Here is a 26,084-nt window from a genome sequence, read left to right on the forward strand (position 1 = left end):
ATACGGCACCTCGAGCCTGCTCCGCCATTCAATAAGATCATGGCTGATCTGATCATGGACTCAGCTCCACTTCCCCGCCCGCTCCCCATAACCCCTTATCCCCTTATCGTTTAAAAACTGTCTATTTCTGTCTTCAATTTATTCAATGTCCCAGCTTCCACAGCTCTCTGAGGCAGCGAATTCCACAGATTTACAACCCCCTGCTTTTATACTCCATCCCTTTTGCAATAAAGGCCAAGATTCAATTGGCCTTCCTGATCACTTGCTGTACCTGCATATTATCCTTTTGTGTTTCATGAACAAGTACTCCGCAGATCCCGCTGTACTGCAGCACTTTGCAATCTTTCTCCATTTAAATAATAATTTGCTCTTTGATTTTTTTTCTGCCAAAGTGCATGACCTCACACTTTCCAACATTATACTCCATCTGCCAAATTTTTGCCAACTCACTTAGCCTGTCTATGTCCTTTTGCAAATTTTTTGTGTCCTCACACATTGCTTTTCCTCCCATCTTTGTATCGTCAGCAAACTTGGTTATGTTACTCTCAGTTCCTTCTTCCAAGTCGTTAATATAGATTGTAAATAGTTGGGGTCCCAGCACTGATCCCTGCGGCACCTCACTAGTTACTGATTGCCAACCAGAGAATGAACCATTTATCCCGACTCTCTGTTTTCTGTTAGTTAGCCAATCCTCTATCCATGCTAATATATTACCCCCAACCCCGTGAACTTTTATCTTGTGCAGTAACCTTTTATGTGGCACCTTGTCAAATGCCTTCTGGAAGTCCAAATACACCACATCCACTGGTTCCCCTTTATCCACCCTGTTTGTTACATCCTCAAAGAACTCCAGCAAATTTGTCAAACATGACTTCCCCTTCATAAATCCATGCTGATTCTGCCTGACCAAATGTTGCTTTTCCAAATGTCCTGCTACTGCTTCTTTAATAATGGACTCCAACATTTTCCCAACCACAGATATTAGGCTAACTGGTCTATAGTTTCCTGCTTTTTGTCTGCCTCCTTTTTTTAAATAGGGGCGTTACATTTGCAGTTTTCCAATCCGCTGGGACCTCCCCAGAATCCAGGGAATTTTGGTAAATTACAACCCAATGCATCCACTATCCCTGCCGCTACTTCTCTTAAGACCCTAGGATGCAAGCCATCAGGTCGATGGGATTTATCTGCCTTCTGTCCCATTATGTTACTGAGTACCACCTCCTTAGTGATTGTGATTGTGTTAAGGTCCTCCCCCCCCATAGCCCCTTGACTATCCACTGTTGGGATATTGTTAGTGTCCTCTACTGTAAAGACTGATACAAAATATTTGTTCAGAGTTTCTGCCATCTCCATGTTCTCCATTACTAATTCCCCAGTATCATCCTCATTTACTTTCGCCACTCTTTTCCTTTTTATATACCTATAGAAACTCTTGCTATCCATTTTTATATTTTGTGCTAGTTTACTTTCATAGTCGATCTTCCCTTTCTTAATCATTTATTTAAATCATTCTTTGCTGGCTTTTAAAAGCTTCTCAATCTTCTGTTCTCCCACTAGTTTTGGCCACTTTGTATGCCCTTGTTTTTAATTGGACACCGTCCTTTATTTCTTTACTTAGCTTCTTCCGCTGTCTGCGGAATATATTTTTCTTCCGAGTTGTGAAATATCTCCTTAAATGTACACAACTGTTCATCAACCGTCCTACACTTAAATCTATTTTCCCAGTCCACTTTACCCAACTCTGCCCTCATACCTTCATAGTCTCCTTTATTTAAGCTGAGAACGCTGGCTAGAGAACCAACTTCCTCACCCTCCATCTGAATTTGAAATTCAATCATGCTATGATCACTCACTCCAAGGTGATCCTTTACTCAGAGATTGTTTATTAATCCTGTCTCATTACACAGGACCAGATCTAAGATAGCCTGCCCTCTTGATGGCTACATGTGTGCAGTTGATGACACATAAGAACATAAGAACATAAGAATTAGGAACAGGAGTAGGCCATCTAGCCCCTCGAGCCTGCTCCGCCATTCAATAAGATCATGGCTGATCTGGCCGTGGACTCAGCTCCATTTACCCGCCCGTTCCCCATAACCCTTAATTCCATTATTGGTTAAAAATCTATCTATCTGTGACTTGAATACATACAATGAGCTAGCCTCAACTGCTTCCTTGGGCAGAGAATTCCACAGATTCACAACCCTCTGGGAGAAGAAATTCCTTCTCAACTCGGTTTTAAATTGGCTCCCCCGTATTTTGAGGCTGTGCCCCCTAGTTCTAGTCTCCCTGACCAGTGGAAACAACCTCTCCGCCTCTATCTTGTCTTTCCCTTTCATTATTTTAAATGTTTCTATAAGATCACCCCTCATCCTTCTGAACTCCAATGAGTAAAGACCCAGTCTACTCAATCTATCATCATAAGGTAACACCCTCATTTCCGGAATCAGCCTAGTGAATCGTCTCTGTACCCCCTCCAAAGCTAGTATATCCTTCCTTAAGTAACGTGACCAAAACTGCACGCAGTACTCCAGGTGCGGCCTTACCAATACCCTATACAGTTGCAGCAGGACCTCCCTGCTTTTGTACTCCATCCCTTTCACAATGAAGGCCAACATTCCATTCGCCTTCCAGATTACCTGCTGCACCTACAAAATAACTTTTTGGGATTCATGCTCAAGGACCCCCAGGTCCCTCTGCACCTCAGCATGTTGTAATTTCTCCCCATTCAAATAATATTCCCTTTTACTGTTTTTTTCCCCAAGGTGGATGACCTCACACTTTCCGACATTGTATTCCATCTGCCAAAACTTAGCCCATTCGCTTAACCTATCTAAATCTCTTTGCAGCCTCTCTGTGTCCTCTACACAACCCGCTTTCCCACTAATCTTTGTGTCATCTGCAAATTTTGTTACACTGCACTCTGTCCCCTCTTCCAGGTCATCTATGTATATTGTCAACAGTTGTGGTCCCAGCACCGATTCCTGTGGCACACCACTAAACCACCAATTTCCAACCCGAAAAGGACCCATTTATCCCGACTCTCTGCTTTCTGTTCACCAGCCAATTCTCTATCCATGCTAATACATTTCCTCTGACTCCGCATACCTCTATCTTCTGCAATAACCTTTTGTGTGGCACCTTATCGAATGCCTTTTGGAAATCTAAATACACCACATCCATCGGTACACCTCTATCCACCATGCTCATTATATCCTCAAAGAATTCCAGTAAATTAGTTAAACATGATTTCCCCTTCATGAATCCATGCTGCGTCTGCTTGATTGCACTATTCCTATCTAGATGTCCCGCTATTTCTTCCTTAATGATAGCTTCAAGCATTTTCCCCACTACAGATGTTAAACTAACCGGCCTATAGTTGTCTGCCCCCTTTTTTAAACAGAGGCGTTACATTAGCTGTTCTCCAATCCGCTGGTACCTCCCCAGAGTCCAGAGAATTTTGGTAGATTATAACAAATGCATCTGCTATAACTTCCGCCATCTCTTTTAATACCCTGGGATGCATTTCATCAGGACCAGGGGACTTGTCTACCTTGAGTCCCATTAGCCTGTCCAGCACCACCCCCCTAGTGATAGTGATTGTCTCAAGGTCCTCCCTTCCCACATTCCTATGACCAGCAATTTTTGGTATGGTTTTTGTGTCTTCCACTGTGAAGACCGAAGCAAAATAATTGTTTAAAGTCTCAGCCATTTCCACATTTCCCATTATTAAATCCCCCTTCTCATCTTCCAAGGGACCAACATTTACTTTAGTTCCTGCTCCTATGGGAAGCCAGCCAGAGCTGCAAAGCTGAGCACCCGCTTAGTTACACTGGCTTCATCGTTGGTAAAGTTTACATAAGTGGCTGACATGTGAAACATGGCATCGGTTTCCTGGGTGATGAATTTGTGAACGGCCGACTGCGAGATCCTGCAAATGTCTGCTGCAGCTCCCTGGAAAGAGCCTGTGATGAAGAAGTTGACTTTGACAGCCACTGGTAAGGCGTGTCCACCAGATCCTCTGGGCAGCAGGTCTTCTTCCAGAAAGACAAATGTCTGTGATGACCTGGCATGATAGCCTGAGCCTCCTGAAGCACTGCTGTTCAGTCATGTCCAGGAAGCTCATGCTATGCATGTATACCTTGTGTTGGGGGTATCGCCTCAAAATGCTGGAGAAGTACCACCAGCACTGCCTCCGCAAGATCCTGCAAATCCACTGGGAGGATAGACCAACGTCACTGTTCTCAATCAGGCCAACATCCCCGGCATCGAAGCACTGACCACACTCGACCAGCTCCGTTGGGCGGGCCACATCGTCCACATGCCCGACACGAGACTCCTTAAGCAAGCGGTCTACTCGGAACTCCTGCACGGTAAGCGAGGAGACTTTTCAAGGAGACCCTCAAAGCCTCCTTGATAAAGTGCAACATTCCCACTGACACCAAGGAATCCCTGGCCCAAGACTGCACTAAGTGGAGGAAGAGCATCCGGGAGGGCACTGAGCACCTCGACTCTCATCGTCGAGAGCAGAAACAAACGCAGACAGCGGAAGGAGTGTGCGGCAAACCAGACTCCCCACCCACCCTTTCCTTCAGCGACTGTCTGCCCCACCTGTGACAGAGACTGTAATTCCCATATTGGACTGTAGAGTCACCTGAGAACTCACTTTTAGAGTGGAAGCATGTCTTCCTTGATTTCGAGGGACTGCCTGTGATGATGATGGTGCAGCCCTGTGCTGACCCCCTCTTCTGTGGAGCATCAGGTCAATGAGGAGACAGCTGCTGGTGTTGTTGGTGCTGGGGCTCAGCTTGGTCTGAATTTGAGGTCCAAAGTGAAGCAGTATAAGTGGTATCTATGCTGATCTGATAGATGCCAAGTAAAGCGGAGATCAGAGGCACAATCCTTCAACATGGTGAGAGTGACTTGCAATGTGGTGAGAGTGGCTTCCGAGGTTGTAGAAATCACCTGAAAACTCCTGAAAGCAAAATCTCCACACAAAATGTTGTTAGCAAGAGCCTTTCCCTTAGGCAAGGAAGCAGGTGTAAGATGTGTGTATTTATGTACTTTTTCCAGCTATCACTTAATGAACTAGCACAATGCCATCTGAGCTCCCGCCTTGCCTTCACAGGCGAGCTTCCTGAAGTCAGTGAATCCCGTGCACAAGCAGTTAAAGATGAAACTCATGTTAAAAAGGCTCTTAAGTGTCCATGAACGAGCAGTTAAGTACTTCAATAAGGTCGCCCGCCTCTCCCGAGTGGGTCCACGGCACGCTTCGAAACGCACCCCAGTTAAATGTGGAAGTCGGCGGGATGAAGGCGGGTTCTCGATGTGCTTTCAATTTCAGCGTTTTTAACTGCCGACTCGCTCCCAAACCCACATGCTCTGCAATGTGAAAATTCTGGTCTACAGCTCTGACAATGCAGCCCTGCTCAGTACCGCACCGATGTGTCAGCCTAGATTGTATGCTGAAATCCTGGAGTAGGGCTTAAACCCACAATCCTCTGACTCAGAGGCAAGAATTTGATCAACTAAGCCAAACAGATGCTTGGGTAATAAATAATGGGCTGGATTTACCCGGGTCCCACCCACATGGTGAGGGGGGGGACTCGGGAGGGGCGAGAAACCCAGAAGTGTGAAGTCAGGGGAGGGTTGACAGGCTGACTTCCAGTCATGCGGGGAAAGTGGATCAGGAGCTCACAGGACCAGGTAGGTGCTGGGCCCAGGATGATGGAGGTGGCCGGGGGGGGGGGGGGGGGGGTGGTGGGGGGCAGGGTTCCAAGGGTGGTGGGTTGGAGTAGGTGGGGGAGGGGGGAGGTCTGATCCCCGGGGGCATGGGTCTGATCCCCTGGGGGAGGTCCTATCCCCGACACCAGGCTTGAGTTGCGCTCCGCTGGTGGGGTCAGATCTCCGACCCCGGGGCTGAGTCGTGATCTCAGAGTGAGGGTGTTCCTGGCCCAAGAGGGGGGGTTCAAACCCTGACCCTGGGGTGGGCCAGGCTCAAGGTGGGAGAGCTTGGGGGGCTGCAAGGAAGCACTCCTACTCCTCCTGGCTGAGACCGCCTCGTTGCAACCACCAGGAATCCCAAGCCCCGGGACCCTCGGCCGCCTGCAGTAAAACCTGCGTACCAGGTTAAAGTAGAGGCTTCAGGCCTCGTTGTAATATTTAAATTGCCAACGCACCTCCTGGCAGCAGGTTGGCAGCACTAACCCCACCCCCACCCCCCAACCCCATCCCGTCTGGGTGAAAGATGAAAGTGGGTGGGTTGGAGGCTGTTTGGGGTCGGGTTATATTCTTATCACTTTCCTTCCCACTATGTTTCCAAACCACCCATTCTTACCTGTGAAAATTCCGGCCAACATTTGTGCTTTTTCCCCATGTGTGAATATGTAAATAATTGCTAAGAATGAATCTAGGTTGACACTCCAGTGCAGTACTGAATCATTGGAGGTGCTGTCTTTTGGATGAGACATTAAACTAAGGCTCCGTCTGCCTTCTCAGGTGGACATAATAGATCCGATGGTCTATTCGAAGAAGAGGGCAGTTCTCGTAGTGTACTAGTCAGCATTTATCTCTCAACCAATATCACTTAAAAATAGATTATCGCATTGCTGTTTGTGGGACCATGCTGTGTACAAATTTGCTGCCATGTTTGCCTGCATTACAACAGTGACTAAACTTCAAACAGACTTCATTGGCTTTGAAATGTCCTGAGGTCATGAAAGACAATATATAAATGCTTTTGTTTGATCATCCTAGCATGAATTCCTTCATGCATTGTCACTGAAAACATGACATACTTTGATTGGGTTTTTCTGAGGAAGTAGCCAATATTATAGTTAGTCAGGTGTTCACATAGTTTAGTAATGCTGTTGCAGCTTCTTTGAGATTCGGAGCCTCCAGCTACACTAATTGTCCACCAAACTGAGGTATATTCACCTCGTTCTGCAGATACAGATAAGCAGGTATTAGCAGGTGGGCAGCAAGTTTCACTCAACTGGCCTGACCTGCCTGACAATCACTCCTTCTGTCCTCCTCTTCTTCCAAAAGATTGGAGGATTTCCACTGGTAAGCCCATTGGTGCCAGAAATCGTACTGGGAGATAAAATAAATAACTTACCATAAAGTGGGGCCTTTGAGCTCTGCTATAATTAAAGGGTTATAAATGGGTCTCGGGAACTAATAAGAGCTAAAAGTTGCTTAAAGGGCAGAAGAGATAGCGCTAGAAATAACATGTCAGAATGATTAATCGTTACGAGCTGGGTAACCCGAGGACAATTATAAATAGCCAAACTGTTGAACCACAAGAGGCCCAGAGAACCAGTTAAACAGAGCAAGGGGCCAAAAGTAAAAAATTGGAGAAATTCTAACTGATATGAAACATAGGCGAATGATTGTGTGACGCGAAAGGGAATTAGTCAATCAGCAACTGCGCATGCGGGCTTTGGGCCAATTAAACGGCATGGGAGGATTGTGAACGAGGCTGACATGCATCATTAAGTGTATCAAAGATTGCTTGGAACTTTGCATCATCGGAGAAGCCTGGCTACAGACAACGAGCAGGCAGGTTCCCTACCGGTGCAAAATAAAGACCACTTGAATCTTCCAACCCAGACCTGGTGTTGAGTGTTTATTTTAAATACTCCACTACATATCTCAATTAGCACAAAGGGACTGCCTATGATGATGAATGACATAGAAACATAGAAAATAGGTGCAGGAGTAGGCCATTCGGCCCTTCGAGCCTGCACCACCATTCAATATGATCATGGCTGATCATGCAACTTCAGTATCCCATACCCTTTCTCTATACCCTTTGATCCCTTTAGCCGTAAGGGCCACATCTAACTCCCTTTTGAATATATCTAACAAACTGGCCTCAACAACTTTCTGTGGTAGAGAATTCCACAGGTTCACAATACTCTGAGTGAAGAGGTTTCTCCTTATCTCGGTCCTAAATGGCTTACCCTTTAGCCTTAGACTGTGACCCCTGGTTCTGGACTTTCCCAACATCGGGAACATTCTTCCTGCATCTAAGCTGTCCAATCCCATCAGAATTGTATATGTTTCTATGATATCCCCTCTCATTCTTCTAAAATCTAGTGAATATAAGCCTAGTCAATCCAGTCTTTCTTTATATGTCAGTCCTGCCATCCCTGAAATCAGTCTGGTGAACCTTCACTGCACTCCCTCAATAGCAAGAATGTCCTTCCTCAGATTAGGAGACCAAAACTGTACACAATATTCCAGGTGAGGCCTCACCAAGGCCCTGTACAACTGCTGTAAGATCTCCCTGCTCCTATAATCAAATCATGTCGCTATGAAGGCCAACATGCCATTTGCCTTCTTCACCGCCTGCTATACCTGCATGCCAACTTTCAATGACTGATGTACCATGACACCCAGGTCTCGTTGCACCTCCCCTTTTCCTAATCTGTCACCATTCAGATAATATTCTGTCTTCCTGTTTTTGCCACCAAACTGGATAGCCTCACATTTATCAACATTATACTGCATCTGCCATGCATTTGCTCACTTACCTAACCTGTCCAATTCACCCTGCAGCCTCTTAGCATCCTCCTCACAGCTCACACCGCCACCCAGCTTAGTGTCATCTGCAAACTTGGAGATATTAGATTCAATTCCTTTGTCTAAATCATTAATGTATGTTGTAAATAGCTGGGGTCCCAGCACTGAAGCTTGCAGTACCCCACTAGTCACTGCCTGCTATTCTGACAAGGACCCGTTTATTCCTATTGTTTGCTTCCTGTCTGCCAACCAGTTCTCTATCCACGTCAATACATTACCCCCAATATCATGTGCTTTAATTTTGCACACTAATCTCTTGTGTGGGACCTTGTCAAAAGCCTTTTGAAAGTCCAAATACACCACATCCACTGGTTCTCTCTTGTCCACTCTACTTGTTACATCCTCAAAAAATTCTAGAAGATTTTTCAAGCATGATTTCCCTTTCATAAATCCATGCTGACTTGGACCGATCCTGTCACTGCTTTCTAAATATTACATCTTTCATAATTGATTCCAACATTTCCCCCACTACCGATGTCAGGCTAACCAGTCTGTAATTCCCTGTTTGCTCTCTCCCTCCTTTTTTAAAAAGTGGGGGTACATTAGCTACCCTCCAATCCATAGAAACTGATCCAGAGTCTATAGAATGTTGGAAAATGACCACCAATGCATCCACTATTTCAAGGGCCACTTCCTTAAGTACTCTGACATGCAGACTATCAGGCCCTGGGGATTTATCGGCCTTCAATCCCATCAATTTCCCTAACACCATTTCCTGACTAATAAGGATTTCCTTCATAACTTAAATGCCAAACAGAAAAAAAAATGAAGAAAAGCAGCTAAGAAATGGCTGAAATGCACTTGCCTTTACATTACTGTGTCCTGTCCATGACTTACAGGATATTTACCACAACGTAGCAACTCTGACACCCTGCATGCAGAACAGTGAGAAATTGCGTGTGGGACTAACATATCCCAAAATGAGTAATAAAATAAAGCACTCACCTTTCTGAGATGGGCACTTCCTCCCCCAGTGGTCCCGCTCACTTGATAATTTATTGGGCACAAATGCGGGGAGGGTTCTAACCATTTTCTGCTTCCAGACACCAGAGGACTACTTAAAAGTAAGATGAGGTGAGAAAAATTTAGACTGTTCTGTTTAATGCATGCGGACATTATTCTTCAGATGTGACTTTGTCACAGATGCAAAACATCGGTAAAATGTTGTCGACTTCTGAACTGCAGCCTGAAACTGTCAAACACAAATTTGCAAGGTTTTCCGATCAAACAATTCAACTCTGATTGACCTGGCACTGCATTTATTTAATGATAAATGATTTTGGGGCAGTAAAGGAACACAGCTTTTTAATGATCACATTTAAAAGTTTTCATGTCTCAAAATATCCCTATATATCTCAAATCCCTCCAATCCTTTTTCTTACTGAAGTTACATTATAGTACATGAAAAATGTTAGAATACCTTTGATACATTATACAGCGATGGCAAGAAGCAACAATTGGAAGCAAATAGTGTTACTCAAATGTCTTTGCAACACTGAAATATTCAGTACAGAAAAATTTATAATGCATTAGGGCAGCACAAATTACAGCACTTGTTTCATGTGTAGCTTGATCAACTTTAACCTTTTGAAAATTGAAACACTTTCTTACCTTTCAAAGTACACACCTTTTAATCAGGTAATATCTACAATGAGGATTTCTCAGAATGAGTTTTAAATGGAATTAGAGATTATGGGGGAGAAATTTTTGAAATCTGGAAAAATTAGCACCAGGTGCTAATCATTCTCAGCTTTCTCTAAATTGGGTGTTAGCGCTCCAGGAAGGAAGTGGAGCGCTAAATCAAGTGCTACCACTTCCACTGGAGCTAAACCACGCAGTGATGCAGCACTGCACAATCTCCTGTGCTCCTTTCCTCTCGTAAAGAGAAGTGCCATCACTGCAGGCTCTGCATTGGAATGAGTTAGCTGGTCCCTGATGGCAGCTGCAATCTGGCCAGATCAGCCACAAGCACTCTAGCAGTGCGCCAGGCTGATCGATCGCGGCCAAAGAAAAATCAGAAAATTTTTTTTTTCTTCCTCGCACCAACATCCCCTTTAACTTGCGCCTCCAAGCTCCCTGCTTCCCGAACAATGCCTCCTGCAGCTGTCGGTGTTTTCGCCCAACAATGCTGCAGGGGGCGGAACCAAAGTTCGGGGTCGGAGTGCACCCGGGGTGATGCGCTGAACGATGATGTCATGATCTCCGGGCGCAGCAGATCATGGCGCTAGGGGTTACTGCCGCCGCAAACCCCACGAGGAATTTAGCGGGAGACGTTCCTTTCGCCGCACCCGGTCAGTAAGTCGGTAGTGCCCCATTATCGCCCCCCTGGAGGCGATAACGGGAGGCGCAAAGATGGCCAATTTCTAGGCCTATGTATATAATCAAAAACACTCCTTCATTCATAATGGGCTGGATTTTAAGTCTTCTGCTGCCCCTGTAGCGCTCCAAGGCTGGCTGCTTAGCTCGGGATTTTCAGTTGCTCAGCCGGCCTCGCATCCTAAGAGAGGTGTGCAACACCTCTCTTCGTGCTCCGCCCCACACTCAGGGCCCAGCTGACTGAGGCGCAAACTGTTCTTGGTTGCAAACGTTATCGCCCCGCCGCTATTACTTCCCCGAAATGAACAGAATCGAAAATCCAGCCCATAATTCTTGCAATAAGTAGAATTATAAAACAAAGAACTCCTGCCAAACCTGACATCTTCAAATGCTTGAAATTGAGATATGATTGTATTTGCATTTGCTTGCCAGATGAGCCCGATTTCCTTGACCGTGCATGGAACAGGGATAGATACAATAGTAGCAATATTGTACCTGTCATTACTTAACTTTGATACGGAATACAAGGAGAAAGGTGGGTTAGGCTTCTATGAAGGTGTTCTGTGGAACTACATATAAATCATATCCCCTGGAACATTATCAAGGGAATTAAAATTACTGTGGTTAGAATAATATGGTGTAGGGTGTCTTTAAATTAAACTACCGTATTTATCAAGCAATGGTTGGCCAATTGTATATGTCACATTGAAAGCTACATGTATCTGAAGGAGTTCATGGCTGGCAGGGTATAGCAACAATGCAGAGATATGCCCAAAATCTTCACTGTGCTGTGTTATTTAGATTGCTTAATTCAAAATATTGGATAATTTAACTTTTATCACACTAAAAATTAGGGAATTATCAGGAGTCGACTAATAGATAAAATATAATATAAAAATGTTGCTACTTGCATTTATATACTGTCTTATGTCAAAACATCTGGAAACACTTCACACAATGAACTTATTGTTGAAGTGCAGGGACTGTTGTAATGCAGTATGCCTGTATCAGGGTGAAGGGCAAATGCACCAATTACCGACCTGGATTATGGTGACGTCCAATCCAGTCACCTCTTCACTGCCATCCAGCGCGGCCCTGACCTGCAAGGAACATCTGCGGCAGGTCGGGGGCCTTAAAAGGAGCAAGGTCGGGGCAAAGGAGCGGCGAAAGATTGCAGAGCGACGTGATCGCGGTCCAGGAGAGGTCTGAGTTTGGGGCCCAGAAGAGGCGAGGGCCCAGGGGCTGCACAGGCCAGCCCGCACTGAGATATGTGTGCGCGCTAGATCCGTGCAGCAGAGCTGGTCTCCAGTCGTCTTGGTTAATCCTTGCCACTGGACCAAGACCTAGCTCTGTCAAGCCCGTGTGGTGGCTGGTGTGCAACGGCCACCACACTTTAAAAAAATCCAAGCACAGGCACCTTCCGCCCTTCAGGATGTAGTTCAGGATCTGGAATATCATTGAAACACCTGTGAACTCATCCCTTTATGGCGTGAAAGCAAGTCATCCTCAATACGAGGGACCGCCTAAGAAGAAGAGCAAAATGCTGCCTTTCTTTTGATGTCCCTCAGGGACCAAAGTGCCATTGAGAACGGCAGCGATTGTCATTGTTTTATGACTTCTGTAGGCCCAGAAAAGCACCTACCCTTGCTCTTAGCAGATCCTGCTGGACCTATCAGGGGTACTTTGGGTGGAATTCCCAGAGGAGCCCAGGAATACTTTGAAAAGCTTCCTGAATTCTTCTGTCACAAAAGGTGGGGTGGGGGGGGGGGGCGACGGGGGGAGGGGATAAGACACACCTATCCCCTCCAGCAGTGCAATTTCTCTTCCAAACATTACTGCTTCCAAGACATCAACTGATCCTCCAGACATACTTCCCTGGAAAATGATGAGTAAAATTGTGTCTCCTGGTTCATTTTAAACTATTTTATATTACTCTGTTCATACATTTTTGATCTTAAAGGAAAAACAAAAGGATAGTTAGGCTTCAAAAAACCAATCAAATCCAGTTTCCCTAAAAGGTACCCCAACAGTTAGTCTTCCCCATCCAAACTCTCTGCCCAGTTCACGGAGGCATCCCATCGTGTCCCCCCCAGCCCTCCCAATACACGTTGACACTCTCCCCACTTCGATTCTCTTGCAGTCCCTGCTGACACTCTCCCCTTAACTGAATTTGTTGTTATTTCCTCCCCCCAAGTTGAAGCTGTCACTCTTTTTCTGCCATCTCATTTCAAGGTGGTGCTCTTCATCCCATTCATGCAGGTACTCTTCTCCCTGTTCTGCCTCAATTCAACCTGACACTTTTCTCCCTCCTCCAGTGCAAACTGCCACTCTTTTCTTCCTCCAACCACTCCTCCTCAATTCACGCTGCCAATCTTCTTGCATCTTCCATTCAAGCTGGTAGCCTTCCTTCCACTGCTTAATCAATGCTGGTACTCGCCATTCACCCCCCCACCCCCGCCCCCAGTTAATGCTGGCACTCGCTTTCATGTCCCCATCAGTTAATGCTAGTACCCTTCTTCAATCTCGCCTCCCCCCCCCCGCCCCTTGCTTCAACTTCTCCTTTCGTCCCTCCTCCCTGAAAGCGCCACCCCTGGCTTCAAGTATGACTGCACAGTTCCTTCCTCCTGTTGCTGTAAGTAAATCTCCGGAGAATTCCCACCACAGATGCAGCTTTGTTCGGTTGCAGTGACAACATGAAGTAGAAGCGCCGAAGCAGTACTGACAGAGGCAGAGCCTGGTCAGTACAGATTTTCATCTAAAAATCAGACCCATGGACAGTGTACCAAAAAACACGCATTTCCTGCGTCACATCAAAGGCTCATGCCTTTGAATCCATCTGCGACAAGCCCTCCTGGGAGCTCCCCATTGTGCCATATTGAGAAGGGAGCTGACAGACCAGGCAGAATTTCAGAGAGACGCAGGAGAAAATAAACCACAGTTTTCTCACAAGTGTCAATACTGCGCTCTACAGTTATCTTTTGAAAAGGGAATTTGAGACATAAAAGAGGGCATTCAATAGCTAAGGTTCTAAATGGGGAAGGGGCATTTTCTCCTCTGGTTTTAACTCTGCCCTCAGCCAGAAACCAAAAGCATCAACAAGTGTCCCTAACTCATCCTGGTCTCTTGCCTGGGACAATAAACCCAGGTGTGGTTAATGATGGATTTCTTTATTTTGTGCTGATAGTTACTGCAGGTTTTCAACTTTTCTCCATCTCCAATGAAGGGGTTGGATAGGTCAGTGGGGTCCGTTTGTTATACTGTAATAGTTTTAACACCTGTCACAAGTTTCAATTATAATAATGTAAGCAGCAATAAAGCCAGCTACTGGTTGCCCTTATTTTATTTGGATACTGACTAGTTGATCACCTGCTGATTTCACACGCGCACACTCAAGATCAATGCAGGATTCAAGCCATGCAGGGGTAGGGTGTGGGGAGATAACTGGGCCAAGGCAGGGACGAGGGAGAGAGGGGCAAGAAGAGAGTGGGGTAAAAGGAGATGGGGAGAGGGCAAATGAGGAGGAGGATGGGTAGGAGTGGGGAAAGGGGAGGAAAGGCAGCGGTGGCAATGGGAGAAATTTCGGAAACAATCAATGCATGGTGCGGGAAGAAAGAAAATGGCAAAACAATCTCAGGGGAGGGAGGACAGCAATATATCACATTGTGAAGAAAAGGGGGCAGCTTGGAACAAAACTGTCAGTGGGAGGGAGCTGAACATTCTCAGTTGTTTTCAGAGTCTGCGGATTGGAGACTTCAATTGAATGATATGTAATGGGAGTAGACCCATGGGAGCTGTCTGAAAAGTTCAACCCTGGACAATAAATGATACCAAGTGGCCTCTGAATGACCTTGAGGGTTGAGTCTGGGTACATTCCGGATTGAATGCGATGCCAACTACAAGGGAGGGTACAGGAAAATGTAAGAGTGGGGCCGCGACTGAGTCCGATAGAGAAACGAGTTAGAGAATGGCCTGGAGTTTGCGATCAGTGGCAAAACAAAGGCGTTTTTTTTTTAAACAAAAGGAAAATACTGCGGATGCTGGAAATCTGAAATAAAAGCAGAAAATGCTGGAAATACTCAGCAGATCAGGCAGCATCTGTTGAGAGAGAAACAGAATTAACATTTCGGGTCGATGACCTTTCTTCAGAACTGGCAAAAGTTAGTGATGTAACAGATTTTAAGCAAGTGCAGGGGCAGGGAGGAACAAACAAAAGGAAAGGTCAGTGACAGGGTGGAAGACAAGAGAGATTAAAAGACAAAAGGGATGATGGTGCAAGGCAAAAGAAGATGATAATGGGACAAGTTAAGAACCAAAAGATGAGTCTAGAAGAGGTGTAAATGGGGATGGCAGAATCATCAACAGCTGCCGTGTGAAAAAAATATGGGCAGAGGTTATGGTCTGAAATTGTTGAACTCGATGTTGAGTCCAGAAGGCTGTAAAGTGCCTAATTGAAAGATGAGGTGCTGTTCCTCGAGCTTGTGTTGAGCTTCGTTGGAACAGTGTAAGAGGCCGAGGACGGAGAGGTCAGAGGAGGAGTGGAGCGGAGAATTAAAGTGACAGCGACCTGGAAGCTTGAAAGATGAAAACAGGTGTTTTTTTTAAGTTTCTTAACAATTTTACTTTTTATTAAAATTAATAAGTTTAACACTGCACAGAATTAAAATTAGTTTAACAGTCAATACGCTGTTAAAACCTCAGTTACACCTAATCCCTTTGGGTCAAACTTTTAGTGGGAAATTTAACAGTGTAATTACTGTGGTAAAGCTGAAGATGTTGTCTGTTTCCCTGATTTGAGAAATGTCACTGATTGTCGGCTCTGTGAGGGGTGGGGGTGGGTGACATGGCATAGCACATGCACCAAATCCCAAAGTTGCAGTCAGGTTCAAAGGTGGATTGACGGCGAATGCTGCCAGTTTACTAATGACCAGACCACAAATTCTGGGCCATTTCCCACATTACAACAGTGACTACCGTCCAAAAGTACTTCATTGGCTATAAAGCACTTTGAGACATCCAGTGGTCGTTGTTAGGTATGCAATAAAGGTTCAAACTGAGTACTGTTTAACTAAGCAAGGTACAACCTTGGCTCTGCTTTATTTAGGCCCAAAGTGCCTGACTCTCAAAATGGCTGGCCTTTTATACCTGAGCAGCACCATGTGCGTGCTGCTCCGTGACCTCCAACAATTATGCCACCTGGTGGCTACAAACAGAATGTACATATGACAATACCCTCCTCTGAGATCTTATCACAGTCTTTCACAGGTTGAGATGGTCCGGTGCTTTGCGCTCCCAGGTTGACCGTCTCAGTTCGATTCCAGCCTTGGGTGAGTGTGTGGGGTCTGTTGTGGCTGGTGGCTGGATGACTGACGTGGGGGTGGCAGTGGCAATTCCAGTTTTATTGAACAGGTCCGTGATGGAAATTCCGGGTTCACTGATGACCCTTGAGTCCTCTGAATACTATTGGTAGGTTGGTTTGTCGTCGATGGTTTCTTCGTCCAACTGTTCTGGCTCATCTGTGTGCATCAGCTTTGTCTGATCCATGTATTTCCTGCAAGTTTGCCCATTCTTGAGCTTAATAACAAATAATCTGTTGTCCTCTTTGGCCATGACCGTACCAGCGATCCATTTGGGACCCGGATCATAGTTCAACACATATACAGGAGCATTAACAGAAATCTCGCGTGACACAGTTTTGCAATCGTGGTACCCTTGTTGACTTTGTCTTCTGTATTCTACATGATTATTTAAATACGGGTGTACCAGAGATAGCTTGGTCTTAAGACCTCTTTTCATCATGAGTTCAGCAGGCGAGACCCCTGTGAGTGTGTGGGATCTTGTCCTATAACTCAGCAGTATGCAGCACAAGCAGGTCTGCAGTGACCCTTGGGTTACTCTCCTCATGCTTTGCTTGATAATTTGTACTGCACGTTCAGCTTGCCCGTTGGACGCAGGCTTGAACGGTGCTAACCTTACATGTTTTATGCCATTAAGTCTCACAAACTCCTGAAACTCCTGACCGGTGAAGCACGACTCATTGTCGCTCACCACTATGTCAGGCAGATCATGTATCGCAAATATGACATTGAGATTCTCTATGGTTGCCGTGGATGTGCTGGATGACATGATTATGCATTCTATCCACTTCAAATAAGCGTCCACCACCACTAAAAACATCTTGCCCAGGAAGGGACCTGCAAAATCTACATGGATCCTGGACCAAGGTTTGGATGGCCATAACCACAGACTCAGTGGTGATTCCGCTGGTGCTTTTATGGGAAATCATGCTTGACAAATCTTCTAGAATTTTTGGAGGATGTAACTAGTGGAGTGGACAAGGGAGAACCAGTGGATGTAGTGTATTTGGACTTTCAAAAGGCTTTTGACAAGGTCCCACACAAGAGATTAGGGTGCAAAATTAAATCACATGGTATTGGGGGTAATGTATTGACGTGGATAGAGAACTGGTTGGCAGACAGAAGCAAAGAGTAGGAATAAAGAGGTACTTTTCAGAATGGCAGGCAGTGACTACTGGGGTACCACAAGGTTCAGTGCTGGGACCCCAGCTATTTACAATATACATTAATGATTTAGACAAAGGAATTGAATGGAATATCTCCAAGTTTGCAGATGCTACTAAGCTGGGTGGCAGTGTGAGCTGTGAGGAGGAAGCTAAGAGGCTGCAGGGTGACTTGGACAGGTTAGGTGAGTGAGCAAATGCATGGCAGATGCAGTATAATGTTGATAAATGTGAGGTTATCCACTTTGGTGGCAAAAACAGGAAGGCAGAATATTATCTGAAAGATGACAGATTAGGAAAAGGGGAGGTGCAACGAGAGCTGGGTGTCATGGTACATCAGTCATTGAAAGTTGGCATGAAGGTACAGTAGGCAGTGAAGAAGGCAAATGGCATGTTGGCCTTCAAAGCAACAGGATTTGAGTAAATGAGCAGGGAGGTCTTGCTGTAGTTGTACAGGGCCTTGGTGAGGCCACACCTGGAATATTGTGTACAGTTTTGGTCTCCTAATCTGAGGAAGGACATTCTTGCTATTGGGGGAGTGCAGTAAAGGTTCACCAGACTGATTCCTGGGATGGCAGGACTGACATATGAAGAAAGACTGAATTGACTAGGCTTATATTGACTGGAATTTAGAAGGATGAGAGGGGATCTCATAGAAACATTTTAAATTCTGATGGGATTGGACAGGTTAAATGCAGGAAGAATGTTCCCGATGTTGGGGAAGTCCAGAACCAGGGGTCACAGTCTAAGGATAAGGGGTAAGCCATTTAGGACCAAGATGAGGAGAAACTTCTTCACTCAGAGAGTTGTGAACCTATGGAATTCTCTACCACAGAAAGTTGTTGAGGCCAGTTCATTAGATATATTCAAAAGGGAGCTAGATGTGGCCCTTACGGCTAAACGAATCAAGGGGTATAGAGAGAAAGCAGGAATGGGGTACTGAAGTTGCATGATCAGCCATGATCATATTGAATGGTGGTGCAGTCTCGAAGGGCCGAATGGCCTATTCCTGCACCTATTTTCTATGTTTCTGTTTGCTGAGCTGCATGCAAGTGTTGCACTGATGCACGCATGCTTCCAGCTCAGAATCAATCCCTAGCCACCATACATGGGACCTGGCGATGGCCTTCATCATCACTATACCGGGATGTGTGCTGTGTAACTCACGCACGAACTTCTCTCTCCCTTTCTTGGGCATTACAGCGCGATTGCCCCACAATATGCAATCTGCTTGAATAGACACTCCGTCCTTGCGACGAATGTACAGTTTGGCGTCCTCGCACATTTGCTTAAGTATGGCAGACCAATGCTCTTTGAGGATGCAACCTTTTACCACCGATAAAATTGGGTCCTGGCTGGTCCAGGTCTTAACTTGTTGAACGATTAAAGGGGTTCCTTCACTCTCAAAAGCATCCATGATTAACATTAGATCTGCTGGTTGTGGTGTTTCAACCTTCGGTGTGGGCATTGGCAACTGGCTCAAAGCATCTGCACAATTTTCTGTGCCAGGTCTGTGGCGAATGACATAAACATAGGCAGATAATGTCAGCGCCCACCTTTGGATGCGGGATGAAGCGTTGGAATTGATATCTTTGCTCTCGGAAAACAATGAAATGAGTGGCTTGTGATTGGTCTCTAATTCGAAACTTAGACCGAACAGGTATTGATGCATCTTTTTAACACTGTACACACACGCTAAAGCATCTTTTTCTACCATGCTGTCGGCTTTTTCTGCTTTCGACAAACTTTTGGATGCATACGCGACAGGTTGACATTTCTCCGACTCATTGGCTTGTTGGAGTACGCAACCAATTCCATATGATGATGCGTTACAGGCCAAAACTAAATGCTTACATGGGTTATAATGTGCCAGCAGCTTGTTCGAGCAAAGCAGATTGGTGCCTTTCTCGAAAGCTCTGTCTTGCAATGTGCCCCGCACCCAGCTGTCGCCTTTTCTCAATAGCATGTGCAGTGGTTCGAGTAAGGTGCTCAATTTAGGTAGGATGTTATCTAAATAGTTGAGTAGACCCATGAACGAATGCAGCTCCATCACATTCTGTGGCTTGGGTGCATTCTTAATGACCTTGGTTTTCACGTCAGTCGGTCTGATGCCATCAGTGGCGATTTTCCTCCCGAGGAATTCAACCTCCGGTGCCATGAAGGTGCACTTCGAACGTTTAAGTCTGAGTGCCATGCTATCCAAACACAGTAGAACCTCTTCCAGGTTGTTCAGATGTTCCTTGGAGTCATAACCGGTGATCAGGATGTCATCTTAGAACACGACAGTTCTGGGAACGGACTCCAGTCAATTCTCCATGTTCCTCTGAAATATTGCTGCAGCCGAGCGAATTCCAATAGGGCACCTGTGATAAATAAACAGTCCTTTATGCGTGTTAATACACGTCTCTTCGATGTCTCAACCAGCTCCTGTGTCATGTAGGCCGACGTCAAATCCAGTTTTGTGAACGACTTCCCCCCGCCTAGTGTTGCAAACAAGTCATCAGCCTTCGGTAATGGGTACTGATCCTGTTTCGAAGTCTTGTAGCCTTGTAGTCTCCACAGATTCTGACTGTGCCATCACTTTTCAGCACAGGAACAATGGGGCTGGCCCATTCATTAAATTCGACCGGTGATATGATCCTTTCATGCTGGAGCCTGTCCAGTTCAATTTCGACCATCTCCCGCATCATATATGGGACTGCCCGAGGTATATGATGGACGGATCTTGCATCTGAGTCCACGTGGATCTGGATCTTGGATCCCGTAATTTGACGATACCCGGTTCGGACAGCGAGGGGAACTTGCTCAATACTTGGGCACATGTATCTTCCTCCAACGACAATGCCTTTATGTTGTTTCAGTCGCATCTGATTTACTCCAACAAGCTCCTGCCGAGCAGCGTTGGACCATTACCTGGAACAATCCACAGCGGAAACTTGTGAACTCCACCATTATATGACACATTAATTTGTACACTGCCAATCACCTTTATCAGTTCTTTGGTGTATGTGCACAGTTTGGCGTTAACAGGGCTCAGCCTGGGCCTCACAGTCTTAGTATCCGACAGCTTATAAAATGCCCTCTCGTTCATGATCGATTGACTCGTCCCCATGTTCAGTTCCATCGATACCGTTATACCTTTAAACTTCACATTAATCAAAATTGGTTTATTCTTGGTTATGAAAGAGTACAGTCCATACACTTTCTCCTCTGGCATCTCGGATTGCGTATCCGGATCCACGCTAGTCTGACTCTCATCCTCCGCGTGGTGTGTCGCAGCTCGCTTGCTCATCTGCGGACACTTGCGCTGGAGATGCCCCACTCTCAGACAGCCTTTGCAACTCTATTGCTTAAATCAGCGCTGCTGGTGCCGATGATTTCCCCCACAACGCCAACATGGAGAAGTCGGATACATTCCTGCTGGCGGACTTTGGGCAGCTACAGGTTTCGCAAACACAGCCGGACAGACCCTGCCATGTGCCGCTCTGCTGAACGCCGAATCAATCGCATTTACAGTATTTGCCGAGGTTCGGTTCTTCACCGATATTTGCTTTAAACTCCTGTCTGTCGTCATACATGATTGAGTGATCTGGATGGCCCTTTTTAAATCCAACTCCTCCACCGCCAGAAGTTTGTGCAGGATCACCTCATGGTTGATACCGATAACAAAGAAGTCTCGCAGCATGTCTGCCAAAACCGTCCCGAACCTGCACGGTCCCACTAGACGTCTCAGGTCGGCAACGAATTCCGCTGCGCTCTGGCCCTCCGACCGAACGTGTGTATAAACCTGTATCGCGACATGAAGATGCCGTTGCTTGGCTTGAGGTGCTCCTGTACCAATGTACACAACTCGTTGTACATTTTCTCTGTTGGATCACGAGGCATGAGTAGATTCTTTATCAGACCGTAGATCTTTGAACGCACACAGTGAGAAGCACGGCCCGGCGCCGATCTGTATCGTCGACCCCCTTCATTTTGTTGGTCATGAAGTACTGGTTCAAACGGCTCGCAAACTCTGCCCAATCTTCTCCCTCCACGAATTGCTCTAAGAATCCAATCATGCTCATTTTGCAAACAAACATTCTTGTATTCTTGTCGCCAAATGTTATGTATGCAATAAAGATTCAAACTGAGTACTGTTTAACTAAGCAAGGTACAAACTTGCCTCTGTTTTATTTAGGGTTATGGGGAGCGGGCGGATAAGTGGAGCTGAGTCCACGGCCAGATCAGCCATGATCTTTTTGAATGGCGGAGCAGGCTCGAGGGGCTAGATGGCCTACTCCTGTTCCTAATTCTTATGTTCTTATGCTCTTATGTTCATATGTCAGTCCAGCCATCCCTGGAATCAGTCTGGTGAACCTTTGCTGCACTCCCTCAATAGCAAGAACGTCCTTCCTCAGATTAGGAGACCAAAACTGAACACAATATTCCAGTTGAGGCCTCACCAAGGCCCTGTAAAACTGCAGTAAGACTTCCCTGCTCCTAAACTCAAATCCCCTAGCTATGAAGGCCAACACACCATTTACCTTCTTCACTGCCTGCTGTACCTGCATGCCAACTTTCAATGACTGATGAACCATGACACCCAGGTCCCGTTGCACCTCCCCTTTTCCGAATCTGCCACCATTCAGATAATATTCTGTCTTCGCGTTTTTGCCCCCAAAGTGGATAACCTCATATTTACCCACATTATACTGCATCTGCCATGCATTTGCCCACTCACTTAAACTGTCCAAGTCACCCTGCAGCCTCTTAGCTTCCCCCTCACAGCTCACACCGCCACCCAGTATAGTGTCATCTGAAAACTTGCAGATATTACACTCAATTCCTTCATCTAAATCACTGATGTATATTGTAAAGTGCTGGGGTCCCAGCACTGAGCCCTGCGGCACTCCACTAGTCATTGCCTGCGATTCTGAAAAGGACTCGTTTATCCCGACTCTCTGCATTCTGTCTGCCAACCAGTTCCCTATCCACGTCAGTATATTACCCTGAATACCATGTGCTTTGATTTTGCACTCCAATCTCTTGTGTGGAACCTTGTCAAAAGCCATTTGAAAGTCGAAATACATCACATCCACTGGTTCTCCCTTGTCCACTCTACTAGTTACATCCTCAAAAAATTCCAGAAGATTTGTCAAGCACGTTTTCCCCTTCATAAATCCATGCTGACTTGGACCGATCCTGTCACTGCTTTCCAAATGCGCTGCTATTTCATCCTTAATAATTTATTCCAACATTTTCCCCACTACTGATGTCAGGCTAACCGGTCTATAATTACCCGCTTTTTCTCTCCCTCCCTTTTTAAAAAGTGGGGTTACATTAGCTACCCTCCAGTCCATAGGAACTGATCCAGAGTCGATAGACTGTTGGAAACTGATCACCAATGCATCCACTATTTCTCGGGCCACTTCCTTAAGTACTCTGGGATGCAGACTATCAGGCCCTGGGGATTTATCAGCCTTCAATCCCATCAATTTCCCTAACACAATTTCCCGCCTAATGATATCCTTCAGTTCCTCCTTCTCACGAAATCCTCGGTCCCCTAGTACCTCTGGAAGGTTATTTGTGTCTTCCTTCGTGAAGACAGAACCAAAGTATTTGTTCAAATGGTCTGCCATATCTTTGTTCCCCATTATAAATTCACCTGAATCCGACTGCAAGGGACCTACGTTTGTCTTCACTAATCGTTTTCTCTTCATTTATCTATAGAAGCTTTTGCAGTCAGTTTTTATGTTCCCGGCAAGCTTCTTTTCATACTCTATTTTCCCCCTCTTAATTAAACCCTTTGTCCTCCTCTGCTGAATTTTAAATTTCTCCCAGTCCTCAGGTTTGCTACTTTTTCTGGCCAATTTATATGCCTCTTCCTTGGATTTAGCACTATTCTTAATTTCCCTTGTTAGCCACGGTTGAGCCATCTTCCCCGTTTTATTTTTACTCCAGACAGGGATGTACAATTGCTGAAGTTCATCCATGTGATCTTTAAATGTTTGCCATTGCCTATCCACCGTCAACACTTTAAGTATCATTTGCCAGTCTATTCTAGCCAATTCACACCTCATACCATCAAAGTTACCTTTCCTTAAGTTCAGGACCCTAGTTTCTGAATTAACTGTGTCACTCTCCATCTTAATAAAGAATTCTCCCATGTTATGGTCACTCTTTCCCAAGGGGCCTCGCACAACAAGAGTGTTAATTAGTCCTTTCTCATTACACATCACCCAGTCTAGGATGGCCAGCTCCCTAGTTGGTTCCTCGACATATTGGTCTAGAAAACTATCCCGAATACACTCCAGGAAATCCTCCTCCACTGCATTGCTACCACTTTGGTTAGGCCAATCAATATGTAGATTAGAGTCACCCATGATAACTGCTGTACCTTTTGTTGCATGCATCCCTAATTTCTTGTTTGATGCTGTCCCCAACCTTACTACTACTGTTTGGTGGTCTGTACACAACTCCCACTCGTGTTTTCTGCCCCTTAGTGTTCCGTAGCTCCACCCATACCGATTCCACATCATCCAAGCTAATGTCCTTTCTTACTATTGCATTAATTTCCTCTTTAACCAGCAATGCCACCCCGCCTCCTTTTCCTTTCTGTCTATCCTTCCTAAATGTTGAATATCCCTGGATGTTGAGTTCCCAGCCTTGGTCACCCTGGAGCCATGTCTCCGTGATGTCAATTACATCCTAACCGTTAACTGCTATCTGCGCAGTTAATTCTTCCACCTTATTCCGAATACTCCTCGCATTGAGGCACAGAGCCTTCAGGCTTGTCTTTCTAACACACTTTGCCCCTTTAGAATTTTGCTGTAATGTGACCTTTTTTGCTTTTTGATTTAGGTTTCTCTGCCCTCCACTTTTACTTTTCTTCTTTCTATCTTTTTCTTCTCCACCTCTGCTTCTATTTCCCTCTGTCTCCCTGCATAGGTTCCCATCCCCCTGCCATATTAGTTTAACTCCTCCCCAACAGCACTAGCAAACACTCCCCCTAGGATATTGGCTCCGGTCCTGCCCAGGTGCAGACCGTCCGGTTTGTACTGGTCCCACCACCCCCAGAACTGCTTCCAATATCCCAGGAATTTGAATCCCTCCCTGCTGCACCATTCCTCAAGCCACATATTCATCTGAGCTATCCTGCGATTCCTACTCTGACTAGCACATGGCACTGGTAGCAATCTTGAGATTACTACTTTTGAGATCCTACTTTTTAATTTAGCTCCTAGCTCCCTAAATTCGTCTTGTAGGACCTCATCCTGTTTTTTTTACCTATATCATTGGTACCTATATATATATATTTTTTTTTAATCGTAGCCAATCTTTCCAATTCTTTGTCAGATCACAAACGCCAGAGGTCACCTTGCACACATCAAGGATCACCCTGCGCTAATGCTCTTAGCCAAAAGGCTTAGAGCCCAAGCACCGTTCCTGGAAGTACTGCAATACCAGGTTCGTGCCATGGAGGTGGATGGGTCAGCAACCCCACACACCTCCGTGGAGGTGGATGGGTCAAGCCACCCCACCCACCTCCTATTTCCAAAAAGCAAAGGAGAACCACCTTCCTGATCCAGGGAGAACCACGTTGGGGTCATGGTTACTCCCCTGTCAGGTCAGTTACGCATGATCTTAGCCAAAAGGCCGAGAAGTTTTTTTTAAATTAAATTTTCATTGGTATCTATATGCACCACGACAACTGGCTGTTCACCCTCCCTTTTCAGAGGGTAGTTAAGTGTCAATCACATTGCTGTGGTTCTGAAGTCACATATAGGTCAGACCAGGTAAGGATGGCAGATTTCCTTCCTGAAAGGACATTAGTGAACCAGATGTGTTTTTACGATAATCCAGTAATTTTATGGTCACCATTACTGATACTAGCTTTAAATTCGAGATTTAAAATTGTAATTAACTGAATTTAAATTCCCCAGCTGTTGTGGTGGGATTTGAACTCGGGTCCACAGATTGTTAGTTGAGGACTTTGGATTACTAGTCCAGTAACACAACCATCATCATCATAGGCGGTCCCTCGAAATGAGGATGACATGCTTCCACGCCAAAAAAGGATAAGTTCACAGGTGTTCCAATGAAGGACCTAATATTCCAGATCCAGAACTACATCCTGAAGGGTGGAAGATACCTGTGCGTGGATTTTTTTAACATGTGGTGACCGTTGCACACCAGCCACCACACGGACTTGACAGAGCTAGGTCTTGGTCCAGTGGCAAGGATTACCCAAGACGACTGGAGACTAGCTCAGCTGCATGGACCTAGCGCGCACACATATCGCATGTGGGCTGGCCCCTACTGCCCCTGGGCCTCTGGTCCCGAACCACAATGCCATCACTGGCCTAGTTTACGGCCATTCTGACAGACTGTCACCGACGTTATTATGGTAGTCCACCAGAAACACCGTGAATTTTTCGCCCCTATCCAGCTAGCTGGCTTCTCTAAATTACTGATTGCTCTAAGCTTTTAAAGCAGAAAAAATAATGAGCTGCGCATTCCATTTAAGAGAAGAGTAAACACAATTTACTTCCAACTAAGTCTTCTTAACCAATATTGAGATTTCTGCTATAAATATCTTACCTAACTCAAGCTATTGCTATTATTAATGATCAGATAACCAAAACTTTAATCATACCATCCAGATTTAAAGAAAAAACAATTA

General features: G+C 45.6%; 1 protein-coding gene and 1 non-coding gene across 2 annotated transcripts in view; both read right to left on the reverse strand.

Annotated features, from left to right (window-relative positions):
* LOC139265992 (small conductance calcium-activated potassium channel protein 2) overlaps positions 1–26,084 on the reverse strand; it is a 271,997-nt gene that overhangs the window by 139,004 nt on the left and 106,909 nt on the right. The gene's annotated exons all lie outside the window — the stretch shown is intronic.
* LOC139279573 (U2 spliceosomal RNA) lies at positions 24,873–25,069 on the reverse strand. Its single transcript, XR_011596507.1, has one exon. It is a non-coding gene; the product is annotated as a U2 spliceosomal RNA (small nuclear RNA).

This window comes from Pristiophorus japonicus, chromosome 1 (assembly GCF_044704955.1).
Source record: "Pristiophorus japonicus isolate sPriJap1 chromosome 1, sPriJap1.hap1, whole genome shotgun sequence".
Lineage (NCBI taxonomy): Eukaryota > Metazoa > Chordata > Chondrichthyes > Pristiophoridae > Pristiophorus > Pristiophorus japonicus.